At 45.0% G+C, this 4424-nt stretch overlaps 1 pseudogene; it reads right to left on the reverse strand.

Moving 5' to 3' along the window:
* On the reverse strand, positions 1-1386 carry LOC129034554 (uncharacterized; annotated as a pseudogene).
* Positions 1387-4424: the final 3038 nt, after the last annotated feature.

The raw sequence follows: 4424 nt of genomic DNA on the forward strand, positions 1-4424 counted from the left end.
CTAAGGCAGACTTTTGAAGCTTTTTTGTAATGTCTGCAGCTGGCTGAGTGACAAAATTATCCTTTAAGATTAGTTGGCCTTCGATAGAGTCAGGTGACAGGAGGTATTCTTCCTCAATGCCTCCCTTAGTCTCTCCAGAAAGGCAGTAGGATTTTCTCCCTTTCCCTGTGTTATAGTGGACATCATTGAATAATTCATAGGCTTCTTCCTAGTTTTCCTTAGTCCTTCTAACACACAAGTTAGTAAATATCTGCAGCAACAATCTCCATGTTCTGATTCCGCATCCCAATGAGGGTCTACACTGGGAACTGCCTGCTGGCCTGTGGGGAATCATTCTCTTTCCTCTGTTGTCATCCTATCATCGACCTGACTGAGATACCAGAGATCATCAAACTCTCGGGCTGCAGTTATGGTGGCACTTCTCTCATTTGGGGTTAGTGTCTGATTTAGCAGTAACATTATATCTCTCCATGTCAGATCAAAGGATTGTCCAAACCCTTGTAAAACATCAATATAGCCATCAGGGTTATCTGAGAATTTAGCTAGGTCTATTTTAATTTGCTTTAAGTCTGAGAGAGAAAAAGGTACGTGCACTCTGGATGGGCCGAATTCTCCTCCTCCCACTGGAGGAGGGGGCATAATCGGGGAATATTGGCACTCTTTGGTTCATTGTTTACCCCTTTGTCTATCTCCTTTTGGACCATTTGGGTGGAAGGAGAGGTCCTTATTAGTTGGGGAAGGAGTCAGGGGGACACCGCGGTAGGGAGGTAGACTCTGAGGGCTTCCTGTAGGGCATCAATCACACTTTTTACATAATTGCGAGTTGTCTCTTAATGAAAAGAAAGTTTGTACATATGGCACTTACTCCATTTGCCTTCTTTTCCACAAAAGAGGTCTAGCTATAAGATGGTATTATAATTTATACTTGCCTCAGAAGGCCAGGTTTCTCCCCCTTGAAGAGGATATCGTGGCCAGGCAGTACTGCAGAAGAATATAAGTCGTTTCTTTCTTAGCGTCTGAGGGTCAAATTGGTCCCAATTCTCCAGAATACATCTTAGGGGCATTTTTGTATTGGGGGGGAACATTTCCCATCTGAAAAAAGAACATAGGGATGCCAGCATAGGGATGCTAGTCATTTTCAAATAAGCATTAGTCCTAGAGGGTCCTCTAAGGGCCTAATGCTTACTCTTTTCCAGGGTGTGTAACCACCCATGGACCTTTGCTTATCAGATTAGTTACGCTCAGCGATGTAGCAGTCCTGCACCCCTTTTCCCACCTTTCTTGACCATAAAGAAAGGGTCCTGGGCTGCTGGACTCTAGTGGTACTTTACCAGCATGCACAACATTGCCTTTGTGCTCAGAGGTGAGTTCCTTTCCAGGGTGCATAACCACCCATGGACCTCTGCTTATTGGATTAGTTATGCTCACTGATGTAGCAGCCCTGCACCTGTTTTCCCACCTTTCTTGACCACAAAGAAAGGGGTCCGGGCTGCTGGATTCTAGTGGTCCTTTACCAGCGTGCCCAACATTGCCTTCGTGCTCAGGGGTGAGTCCTAGAGCTGGGCTGGGTTCCTGAGAATTTCATAACAACCCAGCTGCCCCATCAAGATGTATTCCCATAAAAGCAGTTCTTATGCAAATTCTTTCAGAGAGGGTGTAGGTAACCTTTTGAGTCAGGATTGAGATAGTTTTTTTTGATTCTGTAACTACTTTAAGGCTTGACTGAGTGCAAACAGCTTGCACGTTTGAGGAGACCAATTATTAGGCAATTTTTCAAACTCTGCTTTCACAAGAGTCTCCGTATCAACTACTGTATACCCATTGTGGTTTTTTCCTCAATCACCAGGGAGGAACCATCTATTGTCCTGTCCTGAAGGGAGTTCCTCCTAGGTCTGGTTGGACCTTTGTGTGGTAATTAAGATTTAAATCCCCTGTTAGGAAATTTGCTGGGTTAAGGGAATTATCAGTGGTTAGTGTTAAATTACTTTTTTTTTTTTAACAGAATAGCCCCATACTTTAAGATTTTTGAGTTAGTAAGCTACCTTTTTGCTTTTTTGACTTAGAATAATTCTGAACTGGTGAGGTGTGCCTTTCCCCAGACAGCCTCACACCTGAGTCTTAAGTCCAGCGGCCACGCTAATCATTTTTAACCAGCCAACAGGTGCCCGGTATTTTCCTCCAATTCTAAGGAAGGATAGGACAGAATAGCAAGTGAAAGTGATCCAATATTACTCACCACTTTGGAGGTCCCTTTGTGGTCACCAAAATGTTACCAGGGGGTCCTTGCTCAAAGAGCTCCCAAGATGGTAGCGGGCTGCTTCCAAGATGGTGGCAAGCCTTGTTTTCTCTGCCCTAGGGTTCTTGGCCTCACGGATTCCAAGGAATGGAATCTTGGGCCATGCAGTAAATGTTATAGCTATATTTGAAGCCGTGGGTTACAGAAGAGAACCGTGGAACCCAGTGACTTGCGTTCAGCTCAATTAGGATGAACCCAGGCACTTAGCCATGCAGGAACAATGGCAAGCCTTTAGCCCAATCGGGAGTGGCAATGGGCACATCACTGGATCAGGAGCACAGCGGACACCCTGCCAGATCTGGAGTGATGGAAGTCAGCAGCGGGTCTGTGATGGTGGCAAACAGCAGTGGTGGACAGCGAGCAAAAGCTCAGCTAGAGCCATAACAAATACAGACCAGAAGAGAGTGCAGTTGCAAGATTTAATAGAGTGAAAACAGAGCTCCCATACAAATGGAGGGGACCCAAAGAGGGTAGCCCTTGCTGGCTGGAATGCCGGAGTTTATATCCCAATCATTGTCCCTCCCACTGTGCTCTCAGGCAATAAATGATTGGCATTTCTTTACCTCCTGTTTTTGCCTAATTAACATTTTAGTGAGCTCTCTTTCCTACCTCATTGGTCAGGTGTGTGCCGAGTGGCAAGCCCCATGTTTAAAGGTGAATGCACTCACCTTCCCAGCTAGGCTTAGGGATTCATAGTCGGCCTAGGAAATCCAGCTAGTCCTGTCTCTCACCACCACAGCTGGGAATGTGCTGAGTCTCACTAGAAGTCAATATGTCTCAGAGTCTCACTCAAGGCCCATGGCATAGTACCTGGATATCGCTGCTGGTTATTCAGTGTTTAAGGTTTCTTTAGTCAGCAGGTAATGGATCCTGCCAGAACTAGGTCCTTCCCTTCAAGGTAGCAGTTTCCCTTCTGGCCAAGGGCGTATCTAGAAATGTTATCCAGGAGCAAGAGCCTGGAATGGAGGCCTCACAACTCTGTCTAGTGTCCTGTCTTACTGTGGCTGTGCTTGTATCCAAGATGCAATAAAAAAGCCCTCTTTACTCTTACCTCTTCTTTCCTCAACCACAAGGAAGGACTCACTTTTGTTGTTGTGAGCTGTGCTGTCTGGGGTTGCAGGAGGGGTGGCACAATCACTCCCTTAAGCCACCCCAGCTGGTGTCTCCCTAGGTTGCATGCTCCCCAAGTCTGAGCCCAGTACTGCACTAGAACTTGCCTAGAAATTGCAATCCTTGTGGCCTAGACTACTTTTCATGTTTGTTTAGAACCCCAGAGCACTTTAGCACACTGTAGCAAGGCTTGCTGCAACTCAAGTTCCAACTGCTGGGATCAGTAATTCCCTTTCGTCTAGGGCTTGTCTAAATGCTCTCTCTGTGGGCATTGGCTGAGTTCAGCCTTGTTTTGCTTTCTGCTGTGACAGGGCAGCACTGAGTTCAAAGCAAAGTTCCACAATCGCTGTGCTCTCCTTCTGCTAAATACACAGATTCTCTCTCTGTTCCATACAACTACTGCCAGAGGATGGGGGAGGGGTAGCATCAGCAATTCATAACTATCTTTTCTAACCTCTTCGGTGCCTCTTTCAGCAATATGAAGTTAAAAAAAGGTACTGTGATTGCTCACCTGATATTTGGTTCTTATGAAGGTGTTTTTTTGTGTAGATAGTTGTTAAATTTGGTGTTTCTCTGGAGGGGGTACAACTGGTGGAGACCTTCATTCAGCCATCTTTCTCTTCTCTCTTCACATAAGTATATATTTATCAAAACTCATCAGCTGTAAACTTAAAATGTGTAAATTGTATTGAATATAAATGTACTCAATAAAGTATTTTTGTAAACAGATAGTAGGAACTTACAGAATATCTAGGAGGATTGGAGAAACAGTTTATGACACTACACATTTAAGAACAAGGATCTGCATTTGAAAGGGGCATTCAAAAGCAGAGGTAAATTCTAAGGCTGAGTTCATTAAATACAAGTCATCCTTCCTTCCCATCACCTCCCAACACACACATACACACACAACAGTCCTGACTGTGGACTCAGCTCCCTGGTGGGAGAATGGGGCCTAAAAAGAGACACATCTAGACAATCAAAAATCCCCAAAGTGACAAAAGTGATGCATTTCTGG

This window comes from Pongo pygmaeus, chromosome 3 (genome assembly GCF_028885625.2).
Source record: "Pongo pygmaeus isolate AG05252 chromosome 3, NHGRI_mPonPyg2-v2.0_pri, whole genome shotgun sequence".
Classification (NCBI taxonomy): Eukaryota; Metazoa; Chordata; class Mammalia; order Primates; family Hominidae; genus Pongo; species Pongo pygmaeus.